The 27,149-nt window shown below is 48.6% G+C and overlaps 1 protein-coding gene and 1 long non-coding RNA gene across 7 annotated transcripts in view; both read left to right on the plus strand.

Moving 5' to 3' along the window:
* The window catches only part of SDK1 (sidekick cell adhesion molecule 1), an 823,726-nt gene that overhangs the window by 268,223 nt on the left and 528,354 nt on the right, over window positions 1-27,149 (plus strand). The gene's annotated exons all lie outside the window — the stretch shown is intronic.
* On the plus strand, window positions 14,666-21,976 carry LOC146404330 (uncharacterized). Its single transcript, XR_014840049.1, has 2 exons — window positions 14,666-16,205; window positions 17,763-21,976. It is a non-coding gene; the product is annotated as an uncharacterized LOC146404330 (long non-coding RNA).

The following is a 27,149-nucleotide window of genomic DNA, read 5'->3' on the forward strand; positions in this document are numbered from 1 at the left end:
AGGTGTACTCATCAAAAACACGGGCATGGGAGTTCCCTCTGCCCATCAGTGGGAACGAACCCAGCTAGTCTCCACGAGGATGCGCGTTCGATCCCTGGCCTCGCTCAGTGGGTTAATGATCTGGCATTGCCTCGAGCAGTGGTGTAGGTCACAGATGTGGCTTGGATCCAGCGCTGCTGTGGCTCTGGTGTAGGCTGGTGGCTACAGCTCCTATGGGACCCCTAGCCTGGGAACTTCCATATGCCTTGGGTGTGGCCCTGAAAAGACAAAAAGACCAAAAAAAAAAAAAGAACCCACGGAAAGTGATGGGGGAGACCTCATGTGGAATGGGTGTATAGTACACCATACAGAAGCCTCAATAATTCCCAAGAATGAAGGTGGTATGGTAGGTCCCTTCAGTATTGTGCCGTGTTATGAGAAATTAACAGCGGGAGTTCCCGTCGTGGCGCAGTGGTTAACGAATCCGACTAGGAACCATGAGGTTGCGGGTTCGGTCCCTGCCCTTGCTCAGTGGGTTAACGATCCGGCCTTGCCGTGAGCTGTGGTGTAGGTTGCAGATGCAGCTCGGATCCCGCGTTGCTGTGGCTCTGGCGTAGGCCGGTGGCTACAGCTCCGATTCGACCCCTAGCCTGGGAACCTCCATGTGCCGCGGGAGCGGCCCAAGAAATAGCAACAACAACAACAACAACAACAACAAGACAAAAGACAAAAAAAAAAAAAAAAAAGAAATTAACAGCATGAAAGCTCTCCTCCCATTAAAAAAAAAAAAAAATCCCATATGGTTACAAGTTAAATACCATTTCTAAATAACCTTTGGCTTAAAAAGGATATAAAAATGAAATTATATATTCGGAATGAAAGTGAAAACATTAAATGTCAGAATTGTGGGATTACAGTTCAAGCAGTGCTTAAAGGGATTTTGCCGTCTTAAATACATTTGTCAGTAAACAAGAAGGTTAGAAAATAAGTGAGCCAAGCAGTCACCTCAAAAGTTGGCTGAAAGAAAAAAAAGTCAAGCCAACAAAAAGGAAGGAAATGATAAAGGTAAGTACCCAAAGCAGTGAGACACAGGACAAGAAAGAGAAGTGACAGGGATTCCGCCATGGTTCAGCGGGCCAAGAAACTGGCATGGCCACTACTGTGGCTCTGGTTCCATCTCTGGCCCAGGAACTTCGGGATGCCGCAGGTGTGCCCCCCAAACATAGCAATAGCAATAAATGATAGAGAAGGTCAAGAAACTGAAAAGCTGAATCTCGAACGATAGATCTCTGAGAGAGAGAACAAGAAGGAAAGAAAAAAGCATGCATGCAAGATGAGACCATAGGTGGAGACCAAAGATATTTTCAAATGAGAGAGTATTGGAACAAATATGTACTAGTAAATTTTGGGAAAAAAAACTAGTAAATTTTCGTAAAAAATATAAAATGTCAGTTTGTCATGAGAAGCAATAGAGAACATGGTCAAACCCATATTCGATTAAGCTCGTCATGAAAATCGTAGTCAGAGACCTTTTCTTCCCAACTTGCTAGGGGAAATGTTTCTGGGTGATTTCTGGTGAACCTAAGAAGTTATCTTTCATCTTTTACACGTTGTCCTACAAAATAGAAGAATGCCCAGCTCATTTTATGAAGCTGCTTGAAACCGTGATCAGAAAAATCTATGAAAGAGTTCCCATGGTGGCTCAGCAGTAATGAACCCAACTAGGATCCATGAGGACGTGGGTTTGATCCCCGGCCTCGCTCAATGGGTTAAGGCAACAGCATTTCCAGGAGCTGTGGTGTAGGTCCCAGACTCGGCTTTGATCCCGCACTGATGTGGTTGTGGCCCAGGCCAGCAGCTACAGCTCTGATTCTACCCCTAGCCTGGGAATCTCCATGTGCCAAGGGTGTGGCCCTAAAAAGATTTAAAAAAAAAAAGGAAAAAAAATATGACTACAATACTGCACACTTAAAAGCATGAAGGAAAAAAGTTTATCTCAAATAGTGTAGTAAAAGCATCTGATGAAATTCAACACATATGATTTTAAACACCCACTTTGCCCATGCGCACACACAAAAAGTTGGTAATGGACGGATGGCAGGTGGGCACATGAAAAAACTGTCAGCATCACTCACGGTTAGAGAAATGCAAATCAAAACTGCAATGAGTTGCCACTTGACACCGGTCAGAATGGCCATCATTAATAAGTCTACAGGTAATAGATGGTGTGGGGAACAGGGAACCCTCTTGCACTGTTGGTGGGAGTATAAATTGGTACAGCCACTAGGGAAAATAGTATGGAGGTGCCTCAGAAATCCAAATATAGAACCACCGTAGGAGCCAGCAATCGCCCTCTGGAGCATATATCTGGACAAAACTATAATTCAAAAAGATACATGCATCCCTGTTTTCATAGCAACACTACTCAAGATAGCCGAGATGGGAGTTCCCGTTGTGGCAGATCGGAAACAAAAATCCGACTGGAATCCATGAGGATGGGGGTTTGATGCCTGGCCTCGCTCAGTGGGCCGGGGATCCGGTGTTTGAAAGTTATTAGAAGGGCTTGGACCAACAGGTCTGGGGGCAGATTTCAAGATCACGTCACTGCAGCTACAGTCAAAAGGTCGGAGGAAGATGTGGCCGCTGCTACCCTCCTTCCCTTTGCTCATCACCCCTGCACGCTGATGACTGGACACCAGAATGCAGACTCTTGCTCCAAACACAGCTCTCCAGCCTTGCTTTCCACTATACCCTGGGACAGAAAGATACCCTCTAGCTTACCTCCCCTTCCATAACTTCTGAGAGTACATCCGATGGACAGATCCCAAGTTGCACCCGAAATCTTGGCTACAAAGGAGTTTGAGAAATACAGTTTTAGATTTCAGGCCTAACCACATAGGAGAGTTACAATGCAGTTGGAAAAATTCAAGGAAAAATATCCACCATATATGCTAGCTCTGCTGCCTCTTAGCATTGATGTCCTGACAAATGCTGTCGGGAAAGAAAAGAAATGAGGCAGAAGTATTGGAAGGAATAGATAAAACCATCGTTATTCATGGACAGTCGGGTCCTCTTAACCAAAAGAATGTAATAATCTTTATTAGCACTAATAAGTTTGGTGACACTACTGTATATATGATCAGCCTACAAGAATCGGTGTAATTTCTCTGCATTAGTAATACCCAGTTAAAATGTAATAAAATGTACCATTCATAATACTTGCAGAAACTACATAGTATCTACGAATTAATCAAAAAAGACACAATGTGTCTCTACGAAAATATTTAAAACTCTAATAAAAAGGCTGAAGACCATGTGAATGAGAGAACTGTTTTTCTCCTGAACGTAGTATTAAGGCATCAGTTTTTCTTACATTAATCTTTAAATTCAGTTCATTCACTTTCAAAGCTTTAGTTGTATGTTTCTGAAGAATTTGATAAACTTCAGCAAAAACATAAAGCAATACGGAAAATTGACTAATTTGATTAAATTATGGATTTCATTTAGGCCTCCATAGACAGATGGACAGATGACAGAATTGGAGATGATGTGTGCCATGTGCAAAATTTGTAGGATTGGTAGCAAATCAAGGTGCAGAACGGCAAGGTATTGAAGGGGATGGCATTCCCAGCAGAAAAAATGAGATACGGGCACGCCCTTCACCGAAGAGTAAACCCCTCCCCCATGGTTAACCATCGTATGAAGAGACCATCAAACCCATTAGTTAACCAGAGAAATGAGAGTTGAAGTCACCATTTAACTGATACTAATTAGAGAGCCGAAGAAAGCAAAAGCCAGTGGGGAAGTGCGATACAGGCGTTCCGCGCACTGATGGAGGGAACCTAGACCTCGGCCCCTGCGATGGAGAACAGTTCTTAATCAACGTAGGGACACACGCTGTGGTCCAGCATTTACCCTCCCGGGTGTATATCCCAGGGACGCTGTCAGGGAGTGAATGGGGGGTTGGCGGGGTGTTCCTGGCGGGACGTCTGGGTGCTGCTGTAGAAGAGCAGCTGGGTAGGATGCGGTGGCTGCACACCTGGAGTGGTAAGAAGCAGCTGCAGCTCCTGCACGCACGGCTGAATGTTAAAAACAGTGCGAGGCAGAGGGAGGAACAGGATGAGATTAATAGCACAGCAGCATCGTTCTTTGCCTTAAAAGCACATGCCCGCCGAACAATATGCGTTTTGAAAGAGCACATTCAAATAAAAAGATAACCACAAAACACATTAGAATTGTTGCTTTTGGCAGGGATCGTGGGGTGGGTATGGAGAGTGCGTTTAGGAGGAAATTGCGTAAATCGACTCATACTATAAACACAAGTGGGGCCTTGACAACCATTAATAAAGTGTCCTGGATTGAAGAGCGTGATTACCTGAAGCCTCTGCTCTGAGTTTAAAAAAAAAAAAAGGAATTGGTGCATTTTCCCCTAATTTTTATTTTCCGCATTTAATTGAGGTCTCAATGTGTATTTAACTTTGGTTCTTTTTTTTATGTTTAACATCATATAGCCTGTGGTTAATGTGATATTCCTGTTCCGAGTATCATATAATTTGTGAAAGCTGCCCCTTATTGTTAAGTATTTAGATTGCCTTCGGATTTTAGAAAAGCAGTGTGGGGCGTTCCCGTCGTGGCTCAGCGGAAACGAAGCTGACTCACATCCATGAGGATGCAGGTTCGATCCCTGGCCTTGCTCAGTGGGTTAAGGACATGGCGTTGCCGTGAGCTGTGGTGTGGGTCACAGACGCAGCTTGGATTGTGTGTTGCTATAGCTGTGGTGTAGGCCGGCAGCTACAGCTCTGATTGGACCCCTGGCATGGGAATCTCCGTGTGCTGCGGGTGCGGGCTTAAAAAGACAGGAAAAAAAAAAAAAGCAGTGTAACAGACATCTCTGCTAGTACTTATTTCATCATCCTTCAGGTTATCTGTTCAGAAAGACTAGCGCTCTGACATTTACTAACTATAACCTCAGGCTGGATCTTTCTCTTCTTAGCCTGCCTTCCTCCATGGGTTGTGAGAATTAAATGGCTTAAACCTGTAACAGGATTAGAAGAGTTTCTGACACATACTAAATGCTTGGTAAATGGTGGTTTATTACTGTGTGTCATTTCTAGAAACTGAAGCACTGAGTTAAATGGTGTGAACATTTTTTTTTTTTAAACTATCGTTCAATAAATATTGGGTGCCCAGTATATGTCTTGGCATTTAGACAAAGGTGGAACTAAACTCCTACAGCAAACAACTAATGTAAATGAAATCTAGCGTGTGTTACATGCAGTGGGTGTCAGATAACAGTGATGCTGTGGAGAGTTGCATGGCCCTCTCTGACTCCGTGTGCTCAGCACCTGGGCCCCCTGCTCCCTGTGTCCTTCATTCTGTTGTTCCACGAGCATCAGTAAGAGCTGGTCAATCCCTTAGGCTCTGCTCTTACTCATTTTTGGCTCCTCATCAAAGTGGGGGTTTAAATGCCTGCCCCTTGGCTACCTCTGTCACCTCCTCCATGGTTCTCAAGAGGGTTAGGAAGCTTGTTTGAACCGGGGTCACCAATGGCAACATACGGTTTTGCTTATTTACTGTATTACTCTTCCTTGGTTACTGATTTTAGACAGCTCTGACATACCATTCCTGATTCCCTTGCTTCTTTCCAGAAGAACGTGTGTTCCTTCTTGGCGGTCCCACAATCCTTTGTACTCCGGTCAGCAATGATCACTCTTCTTCTTTGTATTATAGCACACATATACTTTCTTCCCTCGCTGGATTTCAGATTCTTTTTGGCAGGGACTGTGGATGGTTCATCGCTGAATCCCTAGAGTGGTTAGCATTCAAGGAATCTCTGTTCACTTGAATTTTGACCTTCCCTCTTGGTATTCTTTGGACTTCTTTCTGGGAAATATTCAGAATGGCCCGCCAAGGTTTTTCATGACCACCTTTCAAAGGACCCCAGGAATGACTCGCACGAGGCGTCGAAGATGAAGAGCAGACACTTGGCAGACAGCCTTTGTAATTTATGACTCCACCTTTGGTGACATAGAGATGCGGCCTTTGGGAGGCTCCCTGATAGGAAATAGTTTTGTTTTTTTTCTTTCCCTCAAATTGCCCTCATCTTGGAGTATCTGTGATGGTTAATGTTGGTCACCAGATCCCTTCCCGCACCGTTCGTATTACAACGTTTGTTCCTACACAGGAGCGTATGTCCATTTTATGTTTATAAAATAGAAAATACTTTCTCAAAGGAATTAGAGACAAGCTGATTTCGTATCTTTTCTCACTGTACAAAGAAGCAGTTTTAGTTTAACTTCTCTAATTTATTACCGAATATGTCGCATGGCATATACATTTTTTTCTAGGACCCCTCTCGGTAGTTCTGTGGACCTTAATTTTCTCACTTGAAGAATTAATGAGTTTGTATTGTTCATATTTACTCATTTAAAATTTATATCTTAGTTTTTAAGTGCTTTTAGAGTTGGTCAAAAGGATACAGAGAGCATAAAAAAATATATCAGACGTGAAAAAAACAAGGACAAAGAAAGTAGGCCCTCCATCTAGGACCAGATGTGAGGCTTATAGGACGCAGAGCCTCGGGCGTCTGCCAGGACCGTGCCTGTTGCAGTCGCGCGCTGTTTAGCAGCCACCAGAAAGAGGGAGTCCTAGCCAGTCGCCTGTTCCCATGCCTCATCAGAGAACGCAAACTCTTTGTTTCAAACAACCCCAGCTATTCATGGTTTTAGGACCAGAGGATATGTTTCTTGAGGCGTTTGACCTGGAGGACACTGTGGTTTAATGAGCAGTGTCTCAGTGGCATCCTTGTAAAGCCTCATGCCCAGTCCCAGGGGTGCCCAGTGCCCTCTCTCCACGCGGGCAGAGAAACGCCCTGAAACGCCGGCCAGGACGAGGGGCATAGGCCCTTGTCTGGCTGATCTCTTCTCAGGCTGGCAGTTCTCAGAGACCCTCTGCTGGAGGCCCAGGACGTCTGTGCAGCCAGGAGTCAGCAGCTTCTGCGTCACACTCACCGAGGAAAGGTTTACTCTGTCAGCAGTCATTACAAACTTGTCACTCGCGGCAGGAGACTTTGACCCTAACCTGTTAGGGTCTGTTCTGTGTGAAGTACCCTTGGCACTCGGTTTATTATTTTAGTGGGAATCGGGTCCCTTTGTGAGTCTTATGTGTGATAAACCACATCTTCCTTCGATGCTGCCTCCTTGAGGCTCAGCGTCTTTCTCTGCCTCTGGCCGTGGGAGCATCATTTTCTTCTTCTCTTCACAACCCCAAGTTGAGGACAACGGCTCCATCATAGCAGAGAGGTGGGGACGGAAACCCCTGGCCCTTCATTGTCTGTGTAGCTCTAGCATCCAGTTGGTTTGGGAGAAGTCTTAGGCCGCTTTTTTTTCCGTGTTATTTTTGGGGTTTTTTTTTTTTTTGAGTGTCACTTAATTAATGGTTCCATTTCCCCAAACTACTCTCTGCCTCTCACTGGATGGTAAGGATTCCCATTTAATCATCTCTCAAATTCTGTCTTATCTGGGGATGGTTCTTGTTTTCTAATGATGGTTTTATTTATAACAACGTGGTAATTAACTTATGTCACAGTCACAGATGGCAGCGGCCCGGTCGTATCCCGAAGCATGGCATGCCAAGGCCTGTGATTGCAACTCGATTTACTGCACCAGTGGGTCCCTAAAGGCAGTTCAAGCTTTGCTCCACAAAGTGCTTTATTTTAACACAAATTAATGTTCTTTATTTTGTCCAGTGATTTTTGTCAATACATAAATGCTTAGAATTTATTATAATCACAGTTTGCTTACTTTTCATGGATGCTGCTTTAATTTATGGTGATTTATGTGTTTACTGTCTGTAGTATGCATTTCTCGGTCAGAATATGTACTGAGGAGTTCCCGTCATGGCTCAGCGTTAAATGAACCCGACTAGCGTCCATGCGGACGCAGGTTCGATCCCTGGCCCCGCTCAGTGGGTGAAGGATCCTGCATTGCTGTGACTGTGGTGTAGGCAGGCGGCTACATCTCTGATGGGACCCCTAGCCCAGGAACCTCCATATACCACAGGTGTGGCCCTAAGAAAAATAAATAAAACATACTTACAGAACATTCATTTGTTTTAAATTTTTCCTGGGAGGTAATATGTTATATTTTTCTCAAATATATTTACTTTGTGATATTAGGATCTTCCTTTTGAAATGTTTAGTTTTGAAATTCCAGGCAAGTATTCTGTGTTATGCAGTTTAATGTAGGGTTGGATTATTGAAATTGATTATTTACTTAAATGTAATTGCTATGATATTTGTACCTCTATTTTCTTTTTTTCTTTTTTCTTTAAATGATTTTTATTTTTTCCATTATAGTTGGTTTACAGTATTGGGTCAATATTCTCCTATACAGCAAAGTGACCCAGTCACATAAATATATACATTCTTTTTTCTCACATGGAAAAATCTGTATCTCTCTTTTAGATGTTATATGTTACCAATCTACAAAATCTTGGTTCTGACGTTATTGTTGTTATTGTAGGCTGTCTTTGTTGTTAATGAAGTAGCTCTTCATTTTAGAGTTTAAGAGAATTCCCAAGTTCATAGCTTTTAAAAATGATCATTACCTTATCAAAAAACCCTTTTTAAAATTAACTTCGAGAAGTAAGAGGTGCTCACTGAATATAGCATTCTTGGTAATCAGAGAATAAGATCAAAGTTTTAACTTGGACGAGCACCTCTAGTATGAGTTGTGAGGACTCGTCGTAAGCTGACCTGTTTTCTTAATATTGAGTTGAATCTGCTCTGTTTTTAAAGCTAATTGGTAAACCTCTTCCTACCCCTTAAAAAGCCGTCAGTCATTCTCTCAACTTATTATATTATTCCCTCCCAAGTTACTCCCTTGCTATCCTATTCGGAAAGTCTTCAAAATATACCTGTTGAACATCCAAGTACAGGGGATTTTTTGCTCATTATGAATGCCTGACCATCAAAGAAAGGGCACTCAGCCCATTCAACTGTCAGATCAGCAAGACGTGACTAAAAAAAAAAAATTCAACAGACACTGGGTATTCACTATGTTCAAAATACTGTGGATCATAGGAGAACTAGTAACTCAGTAGTTTTTAATTTTGAGTAACTTTCTTTCCTGTTTTTTTTTCTATTACTCTGCTAGACCTTGTTGACCTAAACAATAAAAGTTATTTTTACCAGCAAAATGGGTTTATTCAGGAAGAGCGAAGAATTTTAATTCAGGACATGTGATTTCTAGGGAACCCCAGGCAAGTCTGGAAATCAAAGGAAAAAGCACATCCTCTTATAGAGGGGAAAGGGGAGCTGGGAGGGGCTGTTGCAAACAAAAAGGTTGTGGGCGGAACTGAGAGTGTAGCAGCTTTTCATTGGCTGAGTTGTCACAGTCTCATTTGCATGGCTGTTGCTGGGCAGGGAGAAAGTCTTCCTCCTGCTGGGTGGGAAAGTACCACCTGCTTCCTGTTGGAGATGACGCTGTACAGCTCTGCCTGTTGTTTCTGCGTCTGAGGGTGAGTGGTGGGTGTGAGAGCTCTCCCTCAGTTAAGGTCTCCTGACTCCAGTTTAAATGAAGTTTCTGCTGCACTTGTTTAAGTATATTTCAGGTATTTTTGTAAAGAAGAGAATTTTCATTAATCGCCGTGCTGGGCAGGAAGGTCTCATTAGAGAGGGGGTGAGGCCTGTTGGGGATTAGGATCCTCCAGACCCGCGGGGCAGGGTTGTGGAGATGGTGTTCACATTGGGCATCGAGACCTGGGCCTGGTGTAGACGTCGCGTCTGACTGGACCGGAGTCATTTCTCTGTGTATGTTCTCCAGGGTGCAGTTATCACTGAATGAGCCGGCGGGGGGGGGGGGGGGGGGGGCACTGGAATGGGCCAGAAAGAGCAGACTGAATAAGCCAAGCATACGAAAGAGCCTAGCAAACTGCCCGGCACTGTATGAGCTCAATAAATGGTGGCTTTTAGTACTATTCTTTTACCATATCTTTATTCTGAGGAGGTAAGAATTTTCCTCGGTAAAGATGGACAGCCTTTCCTCAGTGGGTACCAGGTACCACACTTTTCGGTGATAGACATGGGACCAGGTACAGAGGATTGCACTGTGAACTAGGCAGGCCAGCTGATCACCCCCACAGAACCTGGGGATGCAAACAGGCGCACAAGCTAAACAGTGTGTAAGTGTGATGGTGGTGACATAAGGGTGCTCTTGGAGTGTATTCTTCTGAAGAGGGGACACAGGGAGGACTCCCATCGGAGGGCGTGTCAGCTGGAAGGCAGGTAGGAGTTGGTGAGAGCAGGAGGGGGAGCAGTGTTCCAGCAGAGCCAGCATCCAGTGCGACCATCCGGAAGTGAGGGAAGTACAGAGCTCCCTGGGCACTGTACGGGCCATGTGGGCTTCACCCCAGAGAAGTGGGGGAGCTAAGGATTAACTCAGGTACTGCTGGGATCTGCCAGCATGCTTAGAAGGATGTCCTGTGTCTCAGAGGACACCATGCTTTGGGCTGGTAGAGAAGCTGCTGCAGAACCAGAGGCAGTGGCGGAACCGGCTGGATCTGGGTCATGGGCTGACACTGAACAGCTGAGACCAGGAGGAGCCTTCTGCACAGCCCCAAAGAGGTGCAGTCCCAGTGAGTCTTTCGGTTCCAGCCAGGCCCTGGTGACAGCGCGTCCTCCAAAACCGCCTTCGAATAGAACAGTAACCCCAAGCTCGGCTCCTCAGGGGCTGGGGCTTTATTAGGACCAGCTCAGGGCTGAAGCTAAAGGGAAAAGCAAAGGCTCTCTGGTGTGGTGGCCGCTAAGCACTGTGATTTCTGCTGTGCCTTCTTTCTAAGGCAGCGAGGACCCTTGAAGCCCCCTGCAGTTCTTGCCATTTTCCATTCTCTTTTCCATCACTCATTAAGAAAACGAGAAAGAGACAGAAAGAGGGAAGAAAGAAAGGAAAGGAAAGGAAAAGAAACTTCAGTGTGTGATCAGGTCCAAACTAGACACTGTTTTTATATCTTTTTTTGGACAGCTTCATCAATTCTACATGCATTTATTGAATATTTACTGAAGACAGGCTGTGCTTTAGGTGTCATTCTTTGCAGAGCTGGTGTTGTGAAGATAGGATGTGTTGCTGGCTTCCTCACAGTTTACTTTGATGCGTAGATAGGTTTGGCTTCACAGGGAGGGCTCAGCGCTCCTTCCAAAGCAAACTCTGCGGCCCCTGGTTTGATCTCCTTGGTGAATCGTCGGGTCAGCTGTTAACTAATGCCGAAACCAGTGGGGCCAGTGTGCTTGTTGCTGAGAGTATGTGAACCTGAGAAGGTTCCTGGCGTTTTCCCCCACACCCTTGACCCTCACCAGCCTGAGTGCAGGGTCCTGTCCTTTGCAAAGCAGGACCTCCGCTGCCCCCGTACCATCTCCCTTCACACACATAGTCCATGCAGCTAAAGCCGCTTATTCCATATTTGGGCTTCATAAAATCAGAAGGAAAACATTTCACTCTAAGAGGCACACCAATTGCTAAACCAGATAAAGGCACCTGTGATAAAAGGTGAACGAAAATCCGCTGAGATGAAGAAGTTAAACTTCTAGGATTAAGACAAGCAGCAGTTCCCAGGCTCACAGATTAATAGTGGGAAAAGCTCTTGCTCTGAATCACAGAAAACTTCTGAGGGCGAAGAGCTCTCGCGTGGGAGCCTCTTGGTATCTCAGGTGCAGGGGAATCATTTTCCGAGTTGCTCCCTCCAGCCCCATCGGACTTCTTTGAGTCGTCCCTGCTTTACACACAGGAGGAGCCCAGGGAAGGCCTCCTTTGCTTTGGAGAAGATAAATCGTGAAGTTTAAGTTGACCTTTGTCTTAGCTCGAGCTCCAGCACCAAATACCACGGGCTGGGAGCCGTGGGCAACATAAACGGTCTCTCCTGTTCCGGGGGCTGCACGTCCAAGATGAGCGTTTGGTTGCCGGTGAGAGCTCCCTTCCCGGCTGAAGACAGCCGCCTTCTCGCCGTGTCCTCGAGGGGCGGGGAGCGGGAAGGAGAGGCCATGCAGGCTCTCCCGCGTCGCCTTCGCAGGACGCCAGTCCCATCACGAGGACGCCGCGCTCATGGGTCACTCTCGTCCTGGCTACCTCCCAAAGGCCTGGTAACCAAATACCATCGCTTTGGGGTTAGGGCCCCACACATGAATTTTAGGGGGACAGAAATCTTCAGTCCGTAACAATGTCTTATTTTAACATTTTATTTAGGCTCAAAGAATACATTTATACATTTTCTGGAGACAAAAAAAAATTTATTAAGCTATAAATAATGGTTTCAGCTGGCTTTTGATTTTTTCAAGATCAAAAAAAAAAAAAAAAGTCTTAGAGATAAACAAAATTCCATGAAGTAAGAGCTTCAAACAGGCCGTCTTAGAAAAGGCGGTACCTCTGTTTAGAGAAAGTTTTGGGGATCAGCTTATTAATAGCCTTCAAACCCATCAGGCTTTCTTTGTTCTTTCAAGTTACGGGAATGAAATAAAAACAGGCTTCCCAGTCTATCACGTATCACTGAAACCCAAAACACAATAGCATTTGTCTTGTTACAAACCAGGAGCCTGTAAATCTAGTATTTATTTTTTATTAACGGCGCAGGCTCCAAAGTGAGGCCGGTGAATGGCCCAGAGAAACGGGAGAGGAAGCCTTTCATCTCGGCCCAGCCCTCCCCACGTGACCGCGGTCAGCCGGGATGTCGGGGTTCCCGCGCCTCTCCTGCAAGGGTTTGTTTACCTGGACTATGTTCAGAGGTAAAGAGAAGAGAAAGGGGAGAATGAGGAAGGTCACGACTCCGACTTAGCGTTTCCGAACGGAGTTAAAATTGTCATTAGGGAAAGCTGCGTTAGCATTTCCAGCCCTCCGCAAAATCTTCCGTCAAACCGGGTGTGCTCTGGCTCTCTCCTGGATCATTAGGGATAATACAGAGTGACGGCCTTCTCTTTTATGTCCATCACCCCCGCGTCGGTCCTTTGGGGTCACTGTTGTTTGCACAGTAGCCAGTGGCCTGCCTGGGGCGAAGGCTCCCGAAATTGCACCAGACACCTTGGTCTGACTGTGAACCAGCCGAGGGCGCCTGAGCAGGTGAGCTGCACACGCCTGGTGAGAGAAAGCCTTCACCTTCCTCAGGGGACCGATGAGCAAACTAGCAAACACTGAGCAGAGGCGTCCCAGTGGGAGGCCAGGTGGCAGCGGGGACCTCTGGAGATCCCTGGTGTCTTTGGAAGAACTGGTCCGGGTCATGGATGCCGTGCCCTCGGTGTCCAGCAAGTAACTTCTTTCCTGGAACCCTTGGGCTGCACGGTAGGAAAGAGCCGGTATCTTTAACTGGCTGCAAAAGAGCACGTCCCCAGTGCTATCAGGTTTTGCCAGCGCAGGAGCCATCCCTTAGCCCTGTGTGAGTGATGCGTGGCCTCGTGCCTGGCTCAGTGTTGTCTGCCTTGAGCCCACGTATACACACTGAAAATAGCATGTCTTTATTGCCCTGGAAACTAGAGCGTCTACCTTTTGTTCCTGACGCTCCCTTGATTCAGGCGGGAGGCGTGTACTTACGAGACATACATCGTCTCTGCAGAGCCCAAGTCAGCTGCTCTTTGCTGGGCCTGCCCAGACCTGCCTCCGGGGACAGTGCTTTCCTGTGCCCGGTAGCTGCTGGGCACCTGAGCCGAGGGTAGACTTGGTGTGTGGCCGTCCACGCGTCCTTGGATGGACCTCACCGTCTCTGCGGTACCACTGCAGCCACCTCCTGACTTGGAGCCTGGCGTCCAGTCCCCCTCACAGAGGCAGGGCCAGAACCCCCTGGAGCCTGGCCGTGCTGGAGACGTCCCTCCGCCTCCGAGCCCGTTCCTCCACCTGGAATCCCAGGCCCCCGGCAACACCCTCAGCTTTGCGTTTCCTCCCTTACATGGCTCTACAAATCACCGTCGAGTTCCCGGAAGAAAACGGTGGTAATAACAGCGCCGAGGCTGGTCCGTTTTACAGAGAAGGAACAGGAGACCCAGGGGAGAGGGCCCAGCCAGTGTCCCCGGCCTGCAGGCACCGGTGTCAGCCTGACCCAGGCTGCCTGACCGCAGAGCTCCTGGCTGAAGACAGCACAGCCCTCCCGCCACTGGGGACTTGGCGGGGGTCCTGGACGTTTGCCGGCGCGGAGGGGCTCCTTCCTGCTCTCCAGGCCCCGCTCCTCGAGGCTCAGGCCTCAGTAGGTCCTCCTGCAGGCTTTCCTCCCCCACGCTGCAGCCGCACGAAGGCTTCTGTTTTCCTGCTCTTTACCGAACTCTGTCTGGGTCGGACCCTGTGCTAAGAGCTTTCCAGGTCTGTTAAGTTAAATCAAAAGAAACAGGATTTCATTCTTGCAGCAGCCCTGCGAGGCACGCTTTCTCTATTTCACGAATGAGGGAACCAGCTTGCATTAGGTGTTTGTTTGGTTATACTGTCTCCCAACCATGTCATAAGCTTCCTCGGGCAGAGACTAATTTCCTCGTTTTCTGTGTTCCCAGGCGACCCCTCATATGGCCGGATGACAGAGGGGCTGCAGGGAGTGCCGGGTTGATACAGTTGAAAAGAAATCTCCAGCGGCAGAGAAATGATCAGAGAAAGACAGAGCGAGAGAGGTGGCGCAGTGGTCCTTTTGATTATAACAATGGGGGAGGCAGTGAGGTTCCTGTTTTTACTTCCCTTCACCTTTTCTGGATTCGTCTTCTGTTTTTTTCCCTGAAGTTGGTATTATATTCCCATAAAAGAGAGGCTCCATGAAAGTCAAATCAATGCTGGCCCTTCAGTTCTGGTCCTTGTGCTGATTTTTCCAATAAAGGAAGCAGGGTCCCTCCAGTCTCGGGCAGGCCTTTCTAAGCCTTCCCCAGCCCGGCCCTGCCGCCTGTTTCTCCAGCTTCTTATCCGCGGTTATTGGCTCTGTGGCCTGCACGCGGCGTGGACTTTATTATTAAGGACTTGCGCGGCGCTGGGGAGAAGGGCCCCCACTGGGGGGACTGGCAGACAACAAGGCTGGCCTGGGTGGTGGGTGTGCATCAGGACTTGGCGAGCCTGGGACTTGTATTTCACGGTCCCCCTTCTGTTACTCGGGCCTAAAGGACGGGAGGGTGTGGGGGAGGCAGAGGAGGGGGGCGTAAAAAGCATTTTGATAGAGAGGCTGGACACGTTCTCCAGGCCGCTGCTGGTGTTTCCGTCTAGGCCCGGCTGTCGCCCGCGGGCCCCGTGTCGTCGCGGCCTTATTGACGGCTCTCGGGCTGATGAGAGTGGTCACTTATGCCTGAGAGGATGTCAGTTTGGCAGTTCTAGCTCTAGAGTAACATTCTTCATCTTTCAGGGCGTAAACTGCTTTCTTTGTAAACAAATTTTCGATTTATGACGTTACCCTTTAGAAACTTTCCTCTTCTTGTGCGAGATTGCTCTTAAAGGTGACTGATTCATAAAGAGAATTTTATTTACCTTGAAATCCGATTCCATTTAGAACAGTTTTAAAACACAAGGAGAGTCCACAGTCTGTTGCTAGCCACAGGCGAGTCGTTAAAACACTGGCATCCCCATCCGTATTTCTGTCCCTGGGAGGGTCTCTCTGTCCAGTTCGCAGCACTTTTTTCTGATCCACTCACTGAGTCCCTCTTATGTGCGAGACCCTCCACCTGGGAGTCCCTGCAGGCACAGAAATGAGTGACAAATAACCATTCCCTGGCTTGTGCACCTCCCCACTTTGAAAGAGGAAATAAAACAAGTCCTCAAACAAGAGGTGGAGAGTCCTAGGTGCCGGCTGAGCACGGTGTGGCCTGTGCGGGGAAGGCCGCATCCACCTGCAGGCTCAGAGGCATTGGCACGGGGAAGGTGGCAACAGTGGATTTCTTCAGTGGTAGCTGGGAGGTGGCAGGTGCCCCCCGCGGAGGAGCTGCTGTGGAGAGAGGAGAGCAGCAGGGGGGGCCTGTGGGCCTGGGCCGTGGAGCTGCTGCAGGGAAGGCCATGCCAGCAGACTCTGGCGTCATGGGCTGGAACCCCGGTGAGGGCAGACACACACCAGCCACCCGTCACCATCCCAGGAGGAGCCAAATGCCAGTCCGAGGTGGTTGGTGGGCACGGTGCTGAAGTTTATAGAACAGGAAAAGTAAATTGCTTGTGAATGAGTTTTCCAGAGTATGTTTTCTTGAAGCTGGTTTGGAGTGTGGCGAGGAAAGGGTGGGGGAGGTCGTCTGCTTTAACTAAGTTTGGGAAATAAGTCTGTCTTTATGATTATTATTTGCGCTTTAGGGCTCACCCTCGGCATATAGAGGTTCCCAGGCTAGAGGTCAAATCGGAGCCTAGGCTCCGGGCTACGCCACAGCCACAGCAACGCGGGATCCTAGCCACGTCTGCGACCTACACCACACCTTACGGCAATGCCGGATCCTTAACCCAAGGAGCAAGACCAGGGATCGAACCCACAACCTCGTGGTTCCTAGTTGGGTTCATTAATGCTGCGCCATGATGGGGCCTCCCAGCCTGTCTTTATTATGCCTTCTTAGTGCCTTTGCTGTGCTTTGTGACTTCCTGGGCAGGGACTGCATTTCCTGCTGTTTCAAATGTATTTGACCATAAACTTGAGTGGGACACAAACCGATGCTCCTTGTCGGGTTCCCTTGGCCGCTCCCTCCTGTCTGGGGCACAGACTCCCACCTGGGCCTCCCTCTGGGCTCCGTTCTGGTCCAGTTGTCCCTCCCCTGCTGGACAGTGTTCCCGAGGGGCCACCAGGGGGTGGGGGGGAGTGACTGTCGATCAGTAGGACCTGGGAGGGAGCCAGGCTGGTGGCTTTCCCATCCTTTCTCGCTCCGTGGGAGAAGGTGAGCTTTCCTCTGAGGACTTTTCAGAGAAGTCACTCGTGCCCGGACACGTCTGCCAGAGGAGTGGGCGCGTCTCTGCGCCTGTGCCATCCCAGCAACTGAGATGACCCATCACGTCGCATCTTTCCTGGCCTCAGGCCTCTGTTTCTCTGCATCCTCTGCCCTAGCTTGCCCTTCTCAAATGCATGTCAACATTTAGTCCTGCCCTCAGGCCCTGCGTTCTCGAGGACCCGGGCAAAGGCAGAATCCAGGTTGCCCTGAGCGCTGGAGACCAGTCCCGTTGGGAAACCGTCTGATGGCTCCACGGGCTGGGTTTGGGCCCCCAGCCCTGGGCACGCGCAACTTCGCAGTAGTCCAGACAAGCAGTAGGGAGAACAAGGAGAGGAAGCACCCCGCAGGTGGTTAAAGAGGAATCAGAACTGGGAGTGGAGCAGCCAGAGCCAAGGGGGTGAGGGGAAGTCTCTTAGAGACAGGCGATAACAAGTTGGTGGGGGGGACTGTGTGTGTTGGGGTGTGGGGAGCAGAAGAAGATGAGAGATGGGACTGTCTTGGCATTGAGAGGAAGAGGGAGAGGGGCTCTCGAGAGAGAAGACGACCATAGGGGCGGGAGCGGACCAAGGAGCACTGCCAGCGCTGCACAGTGAGTGTCTGGATGGCAGAAGCGCCTCAGGGCCTGTGCTGGTTACATACCTGGACTCTGGGGAGGTGACAGAACGGTGGCCTCAGGCCCTCGGGGGGTGCAGGGGGGCTGCCATGGGGGCATTAAGATTGGAAGTCCGGGAGTTCCTGTCATGGCGCAGCAGAAATGAATCCGACTAGGAACCATGAGGTGGTGGGTTCGATCCCTGGCCTCGCTCCGTGGGTTAAGGATCACGCGACTCGGATCTGGTGTTGCTGTGGCTCTGGCGTTGGCCGGCAGCAACAGCTCCGATTTGACCCCTAGCCTGGGAACCTCCATATGCCACGGGAAGCGGCCCTAGAAGAGGCAAAAAGAGAAAAATAATAATAATGAAAGATTGCAGGTTTGGCAGTGGAGGAGTAAGCATGGTATCCAGAGTTGAGGAAAGGGTCAGGCAGATGGAACAAGAAAAAAAAAACTAGAAGCAAAACTGATTAGAGCCACTTTTGCCTCTAAAGATGTGATATAATTTTTGTCTTTGGGGAAATCTGTTTTTCTCTTCTTCCTTCACAGATTGGTGGCAGAGGGATTAGAGGGAAGACTGACATTTCAGGGCCTTTGCCATTTCTTTGTTGCTAAAGGAAACAGAGTCGGTGGCTCTTTGTTTTAGAAGAAATAAGAATGAGCTTTTGAATATGCAAATACGGGCTCCAGAGCAGACTGGGTGGAAGAGAGTGAATTTGCTCTGCTAAAGAAAGTGGGGGAATTGACTTTGGGGGTGGGGCTGGCCCGGAGGAGGGGCCTGAGTAAAACAGAAGCAGGTGTTGGGCATCCTTAGGGAGAGGGCGGAGCCCCTGCTCTGTGCCCTGACTTTCAATGTGCCATGCGCAGCAGCACAGGGACCAGTGTCTCGGGCTGGATGGAGCCGAGAGGAAGCAGTTAAGTCATACCAGAGAAGAAAGGGTTAAGCTGTACTGGGCCGGTGGACATGGGGCAGCAGAAGAACCCAGATGTGAGCAGGAGCAAGTCGGCTTAGCTGTGACCTTGAGAACCTGTCTCTTGGGGATTAGCAGCAAAATTGAGGAGGGATTTGGACTTCCCAGGGTATGTGGGAGAGGACAGCAGAAACACTTTTATTACAGTGTCCAAGGACAGAGTCACCTTCGCTGTCATCTGGATGTCATGGGGATTTCTTAATGTCCGTGTAGGCAGGGCAAGTCCTCGCGGCAGCAGAGAGGCTGCCACCTCTGCAGAGGGTGACACGTGCGGGAGAAGTCGTGAGAGGGACGGTGTGATAAGGATTCCGCGAGAGACTTGTTTTAAGGCAACGCGGGTTCAAATAGCGTCAGCTGGCCTCGTAGCCTAGCGGTCAGTGTAATTGCTGCTGGAGGAGGGGGACAGCAGGACAGGGGACGCAGGGCAGCGTTAGGGCTTGGGTGGTGCCCGGGGACCGGGGTTCTCTCAGGGAGCGGAGGATTCTAGGGCGGAGGTGGGATCATATTATAGGTGCAGACACAAGAGCCAAGTCCTGACCCAGACTCTGCTCCTGGACCTAAGGGGGAGGGAAGGACTGAGAATTTAGCCGTCAGACGGATGGCCGAGGCGACCGAGGAGGAGCATAGCAAGGAATCGGGGCGGGGGTGGGGGGCTTGAGAATTTCGGGTTTGCACTGGGATTAGGGCCCTCCAGGAATCAGAGCGATGGGGGGACGAGAGTAGGAAAGCGGGCGGGGGCGAGGGGGACAGAGGAGGCTGAGGAGAGGCAGAGATGCGGGAGAGGGAGGCGGAGAAGCCCCCGGTCTGCCCGCTGCAGGCCGAGCCCGGGGGGGCTGGGGCCGAAGCTCGAGAGGCCAGTCCGAGGCTCAAGACCTGAGCCGCCGGCCGCAGAGGACGGGAGGTCCGAGTCCCAGGCTCCCCCCCATCAGAGAGAAGGGCCGTCTTGACTCAGTCCCCGATCCAGACGCTGCCTTTTCCCCAGAGACCCTCAGGGACGCACCCAGCAGTCCCGGGGGACCGGCTTTCCGGGCATCCTTTGTCCCAGTCACGGTGACACAGGAAATAAATGGGCGCTTTCCTCCCTGGCCTTCCTTGGCTTGTCACCTGGCTCCCCGGGGCGCGGGAGAGCACCTCGTCCCCATTTCCCGCGCGCGGCTCCAGGGCGGGGCCCCGACTTCTCTGATTCTCTGCGGCTGACACAGGGCTTTCCAGGTACTAAATGTTCGATAAAAATGTGTAGGATGGCTCATCGATCCAATAAACTTATGTCTATGCCAATACAGAACTGCTCTGGAAACGCCGTTGGTAAATCGATTCTTGGAAAATTGAACCTTATCTCACATGTACGGGGGTCTTCAGCCTTGAAAGGAATCCCAGGTCCCTCTCCGGGAAGCCAGGCGTCCTTTTCCCTGTTACTGTCGTTTTACAGTGAAGGCAGCTGAGACGCAGAGGCATGAAGTGACTTAGCCCAGTCTGATCTGCTCGCCAAATGGAAGGTTCCTTAAAGCAGTGTATGCCTGTTATTTAGGTAGAGCGTGACTGGACGAAAAGTCCAGCTCTGGAGTTTGCAGCATTAAATTAATAACTTACGTCCAGCAGTATTTGTCTTTGGTCTGCAGATACCTAGTACATTTAAGTTAAAACATTATTTCGGGAATGCATGAGTACTGTGTACTGAAGAGTTTTACACTTTATGGCGAATTAATAAATAAGAACAGAAAACAAAAGAGCAGACAAACAGGAACAGCTTCTGGCCAAGAAAATCCACTTAGCAAAGGCCCCTTGACTCAAAGCACCGAGTTTTTCCTAGGTGATTTGTATGAGGAAGGTGAGTGTGCTGGGTGGGTGGCAGGGCCTGGGTCCTAAGGGTTCCCCCCACCGCCCCCCGCCAGCTGGCCACTGGCCGTTGTTGTTGGGGTGGTCACCGTTCCTTCAGGCTTTGTGTTACGTGTGAGAAGGATGTCGAAAAGATTTCCTGAAGCCTTTTGGACACCTCACTGATTGAATCATCTTCTTAAAATTGATTGGGTTTCATCAACATCTGTATTGGGTGGATGTGGTTTCTTCTTGCTGTGTTCGAGAATAGAGTAATTTATTAGATGAGAGAAACTCGAGAAAAAAGCCCAGCTGCTTTGGGTCACTATTTTGGATAATCCAAAACCAACAAATAAAAGAATCAAAGCATTCAGTTTGCTTTTCTTTCTCTTCATCGTCGTCATTTTCGCATGGCTTCTGCTTGTCAAAAATGGTTTTGAAGTTGTCACCTCCTACAGAAGAGGCTTCCTTTTCGTTTGGGATTCTCGTTTCCTGACCTGGAACGGGCATCTGATGAGAAGGGCAGGAGTCACGCTGTGTTGCTGTTAGCCGACTGCTCTTGTACAGACAGCGGCTCCCTCCCTTCTCACGACTCGGGCGGGGTGGGGGTGGACACTGCTGTTACCCCCACTTTGCAGACTCTGAGACGCCTCAGGGTAAACACACGTTCCCGGCACCGTCACTGTGGCCCGGGGACATCCGCATCTGGGCTCTTCCTGGTCATCCGCAGTGTTCCCACAGCCGGTGGCCTCTTCCAGGTTTTACGCGTGTTGCTCGCGTCGGCTGCTGTGGCAGCTGTTTTTGGCTGGCAGTGTGGTATTCTTCGCATCATGGTCTCTTGAGTGACCATGCTGTCTGCGCGATACAAAAAGCGTAGATAAACGGAGTCTTCCGATGCGCTGTCGCGTGGCCGTTGTGTCTCCACCCAACTCCATGCTCATCCGTCTCCGCTTAACCGAACTGTGTGCCTCTGGAGCTGGGGACACGGTGCTCTGCCAGGCTCTGTACGCAAGGGATGGTGGCGGGAGGTCTGTTCTCTTGCTGGCGCCAATACAGACGTGTCCCGGAACAGAGGGTAAATAAGCTATGTGTGTGTGCGTGTATGAACTTAAAAACTAGAGCTGCCGTGTTAGCTCGTAGAGCAGGGAGCTTCAGGCTCTGCTCCCAGAACTCAGGCGGTACCTGCTTAGTTTCTTCACCTGCTATGGGTGCTCCCGAGTAAAAGTTGGACTTTCGTAGGTTTGGAGTGGAAACACACAGTCTTTCCTGAATTCTGTTTGGTTTGAGGTAAAAACAGATGGAGAGGTTTGGACGCTTTACCTCCTTCCCTGTTTTCTGTCTCCTTTGCCTTTCTTTTGGTTGAAATGTGGTGGAATAATGCTATAGACGAGATACAGACAGAAGGCAGATTATGGATAAATTGGAAAATCAAACTCTGTGGAATAAAGATTTATCGTTTTTAAATTATGTAACAAACTTAATGAAATGTAATGAAACAAATTTAATGGCAAAAGTGAATTGATAATTTAAAATACTGTTTAGCTTCTAAAACAGAATACTACGTTTTAAATCACGGAATCACAGTGTTTTCTTGCTTTATGCAGCAGAGTTCTGTTAATTAAAATTGAAAGCCTACTCAGCCATAAAAAAGAACAAAATCATGCCATTTGCAGCAACATGATGGAACTAGAGACTCTCATACGGAGTGAAGTAAGTCAGAAAGAGAAAGAGAAAGAGAAAGACAAATACCGTATGATATCACTTATATCTGGAATCCAGTATACGGCACAGAGGAACCTTGCCACAGAAAAGAAAATCATAGACTTGGTGAACAGACTTGTGGCTGCCAAGGGGGAGGGGGAGGGAGTGGGATGGATGGGGTGCTTGGGGTTCATAGACGCAGACTGTTGCCTTTGGAATGGATTAGCAATGAGGTCCTGCTGTGTAGCACTGGGAACTGTGTCTAGTCACTTACGATGGAGCAGGATCATGTGAGGGAAAAAAATGTATGCAGGTATGTGTAACTGGGTCACCATGCTGTATAGCAGAAAAAAAAATTGTATTGGGGAAATAACAATTAAAAAAAATTTGAGCATCTAAACATACTTCAGGGAAGATTGCTAGTGTCAAATAATTGTGCGGCTCCTCGAGTTCCTGCAGTCCTTGTCAGCTTCCGCTGCGTGACGAAATCGCAAAGGAAACTTGACGTTCATATTTAGTTGGTCTGGGGTGTGGCATGGATGTCTGCCTCTTTCTGAAACTCCCCAGGAGATCCTACTGTGCTTCCAAAGTTAAGGACCACAGTTGTAATCGTTCTTTAATCACAGAACGCGCACTACCTTGCTATGGAAGGTAGGTCTCTGTATCTGAGCATTTTTGACGTGAGAGGTGTAAATTCTAAGGAAGGCAGCTCAGATCAACTTACAGGGAATTCACAGCGTTGACCCTTTGTGTCAGGTTGTGCCGTTTTGGATGGCACTTCCTGTAAAGATGACCCTTTTTCTTTTGCAGCATCAGCGTACCGAGTGGCAGGACCTAAGTTTTCGAAACCTCCTAGCAGACCCTTTCAAAACCGCTCTTAGCCTGCAGGGTAGACAGGACCTAGCAGTTAATTCAGTGCTTTCATCTGATTGACACAGGGAGGATCACCGGCCACCTAGGGGAGGCCTTACCCTTATTAATTCCTTTCTGAATGTCCTTTACCTGTGTGCCCAGAGGCCTTGGCATGGGGCTCATTGTGAAGGTCGTAAAATTACGTAAGTATTCTGCACTGGCTGCTCATACTGACACTCAGCAAAACAAATCACGGTCACAGGCCGGGGCTTCCTCCTTCGAAAGAACATGCGTCAGGTGCCTTTTTGCTGTGTATTTCTTGGTAGCATTTGCAGTGGGTCTACTGTACCCTGATGGGTGAAAAAGGGTAAATGACCATTTAGTACCCATTTGGGGGTGGGTATGCACCCGTGTGTGCTCACACAAGTGCAGATGTACTGGGATGCACACAAGGGTGGGTTTTGTTGGGGGTGGAGGTGCAAAGAGGAAAATCTTTACACGGGTTATTCCCCAGTTTTGTAGGCAGAGCAGGATCAGACGTCGTTAAGCCTAAGATGGGGCCAAAGTTGGAGAGGCAATGATTGAAGTAAATTCCCCCCATTTACGCTATTTTTCCTAGATGCCCTGACGCAGATTACAAACGCGTCTCTTGATGGTTTCACACAGAAACAATGTATTTTTACCATTTGTGGAAATTATAGTTTTGAAACTGGGAAGGCCTGCGCCTCCCTTTCCGCTCTATTTTTGGAAGTAATGGAGAAAGTATTTCAACCTGATTACTGCCTGTGGCGTGAGGAATTTCCTAGTATTTGACCGACCACCTGCTGATACTTTATTTCCTTAGAGCCCCTCAAGTCATTATAAGAATCACCCACCAATGTGAAATCAAAATGATGTCTTACTATAAAATGTCAGCTCTCGGTTGTAAAAAGATTACATGCCATTTTAAATATAATTCCCACCCCCTCCCCACGCACACATTCAAGAATAACAGAATCCTTGCAAAATGAGGAGTCGCGTGCAAAGTTCAGGCCTTGCAAGTCTGAGAAGCTGCCTTCTATTTTGCATCTTCTAATTGCCCACATGATTATAACTCCCTTACTGCCCTTGTCTTTCTCTCTAGTCTTGGTCCTCCTTGCGATGTTTTAATGATGCTGTTTGTGCATTGCTGCTGGATGGATTCTGCCCGGCGAAGCTTATTTATGTTTCCCTAAGCTGGCTTTTCTCCTCTCTTCACCTATCTTGGTGTTCCGTTTCCTCTCTGAAGGGCTCCCAGGCGTTCCTCTCCATGCCATTGTGTCCTGCGCAGCGGGCTGGTGGAGCTCAGGGACTCCTGCTGTGGCAGCCCTGTTTAGGTAAATGTCACTGCTTCAGACAAAGAAGAACGCTGCTAAATCGCAGCTCTAGAGGCAGCTCAGATTGCCGCATTTTGAACGTTTTATCTGGCAATTTAAAAGCAGGTGTTTACTGTAAACTTTTGAAACTCAGGCTGGTTTGGCACAGGGTTTTTAACACATTGCTTATCAGTATCCTTGGGGGGAAGGTGAAAAGCCGCCTGCAGGGCTGAGTCATCTAGAGTCTGTGCCCTCTGCCCCCTCCCCTCCACCAGGAGTTGGGGAGGCGAGACAGGCACCTAGGGAGAGAGTTCTCACCTGTAAAAACGTCGTTGCGCACGTGGAGAGTGGTGTTGAGGCTGAAACTTAATGGGGGTGCCGGAGAGAGCCCTGCATCTGTCTTACTGTTCGGGAGGGTGTTTTGGTGGGTCGGCGTCTGCGACAGCAGGCTGGCGTCTAGGGACTATTTTGAGACGTCGTATTCATCTCAAGGCTTATTTCTGGACGTGAAGAACACCCTCTTCTCTCAGCACCTCAGGGCTTTCAAGAGGGGCATTCGCCTGCACTTAGGTTGGGGACCTGGCTCGGATGGTCCGTGTCGAAAATGAGACACGTGAACACGGGGAGGCCTCGACAAGGCTCTTGCCTTCTGCAGAAGGGCGCGGGTGCTCAGACAGCGCGCAGAGAAGAAGAGACCCCCCCTGTTCATCCCTAAGGCAGGGGAAGGACCTGTCCCCTTCCCATGGGGCAGGTCAGGGGCACATTCTTCTCCGCTGGCTCATTTGAAACAAGTTGTTGCTGGGAGAAGAGGGAAAGGGGAGGGCTGGGGGTGGCAGGAAGGCGAAACCCGAGCAGAGTGGAGTCACCAAGGTTTCCTTTGATAGAAAAGACGTTATGTTACTTCCACACTTATTCCAACCTGGCGCTCGCTGCCCCGCAGCCTCCCTTTGAAGTGCAGATGGCCTCTGCAGGGCCAGCCCTCCCTCTGCCCCCCAGGTCTGCACATGGGCCGGGCTCTGGTGGCCAGTGACCTGGATCAGCGGCCCTTTCCTTGAATCTTGTTTTCCTCAGGGACCTTGTTGGCTCTGACAGTACTCAGCTCAGGTTGGTATAATTCTGCCTGGTTGGAACACGATTCAAGAAAACTTTGAAGACACCTTCTCATGCTGGTTTTCCTTCTCATGCTCAGGTGGTATCCATTAGTTTCCCCCAAGATCTTGCCCAGAAGAGGTCCTCCTGTCTACTGGGCAGAGCCTTTTAGCTTTCAAGAATGTCCGTCCAAACTTAAGCCATCTGTCCTTCATCCTTCTCTTGTTGTCATCGGCTGTGTCCCCTCCAGCTTCCCTCCCCTTCGGCCTGCTCCCTGACGCTGCCGACACCCAGACAGAAGCTGGCTCTTCTCAAGAGGACATAAGGCGGCATGGCGGAGAGCACAGACTTTGCACGAGGTTCCCTGGGTCCACGTTCCTGGCTGTGCCGCTTTCCAGCTCTGTACCTTGGGTCCATCTTGGTCCCTCTATGCCCCAGTTTCCTCATCTGTAAAATGGTGAAAAAAATAGTACTTGGCATGGTTTGCATAAATAGCTGTTGTTATTGCTTCCTAAACATGGTACTTTAACTGCTTTACCGAGATATGATTTAAGGCCATACAATCCACCTGTTTGAAATGTAAATTCAGAGTTTTTATTATGTGTGCCGAGCTGTGCAGCCGTCACCATGCTCTGACTTCTGAACCCTCCAAAGAAACCTGGAACCTACCAGCATTCTTTGGCCATCCCTTTCCCCCTCCCTGCTCTGCTTACCTGCCGCCGCAGGTAACCACTCATCTACGTGGTTGAGATTTGCCTTATTCTGGACATTCGTGTGAATGCGGTCGTAAAACACGATTCTTTGTGACCAGCCGCCCTCCCTGGGCACAGTGTTTCTAAGGTCCGTCCAGCTGCCGCGTGTGTCCTGTGTTGTTGCTTTTACTGAGGACTGTTACGTCGTTTATCCACGTATCGCTGGAGGGGTGTTTTGACTGTTGTGACCAGTGCTGCCGTGAATATTCATATGCACGTGTGGTGTGGACATGTTTCTGTGTCTCTTGGCCATGTGGAAATGCAGTTATCGGGGCACACAGTAGCTGTGTTGAACCCTTGGAGAAAGTGATAGACTGACTCTGCTTTCTCTTCCCGCCAGCAGTGTATGGGGGCTCCAACGTCTCCATATCCTTGCCAGCACTTGTTGTTATTTGTCTTTTTGATAATTGCCATTATAGTGAGTGGTTTGGAATATGTCTCCTCATTACAATTTTCATTTTGTTAATGACTCACGATGTTGAACATTTTTCATGTGCTTATTGACTTAAATATACTATTGACTGTGAGAACATCACTTACTGTGATTTTAGAGAGAATACAGAGGAGAAATTCCAGGTCCTGCATTAATAAAGTTTGTAACCATGATGAAAGAGGATAGTTGGGTTTTTTTTTTTTTTTTGGTTTGGTTTGGTTTCATTGTTTGTTTTTTGAGTTTTTTTGGCTGCACCTGTGGCACATAAAAGTTCTGGGTCCAGGAATCAAACCTGAGCCGTAGCAGCAGTTGGAGCCATTGTAGTGATAAAGCTGGATCCTTAAGCCACTGAGCCACAAGGGAACTCCCAGAGAGGATAGTTTTTAAGTCCAGCAGACTTAAAGAATCGTACCTTGGTCTCATTAATGCTGAGAAATGTTAGCTCAAGATAAAGCAAAGTCATCGTAACTCTTTAGAGGTCAGTCATTTCCTAATAGGTTTATACGGAGAGAGATCATTTTGTCTGATTTTATTTGTACTTTTCTGTTTTAATTTTAGAAATTGGTGTTTAGTAACATGGAAAATACCTTTTTTTTGGCCACTACAGTGCGTTCCAGTTTGTTCTTAGCAGCGCTTAGAAGGTTAGAGTCAGATGTAGTCAGTTGTTTCCCGGTTTTGTTTTTGTTTTCCATCTTACCTGAATAATGTGAGTTTTCAACCAGCTACATAATCGTGGTTTT

This window comes from Sus scrofa, chromosome 3 (genome assembly GCF_054392235.1).
Source record: "Sus scrofa isolate SSC_HxYL_T2T_F1_AM1 chromosome 3, Sscrofa_HxYL_maternal_Yorkshire_Landrace_v2.0, whole genome shotgun sequence".
NCBI classification, from domain to species: Eukaryota; Metazoa; Chordata; class Mammalia; order Artiodactyla; family Suidae; genus Sus; species Sus scrofa.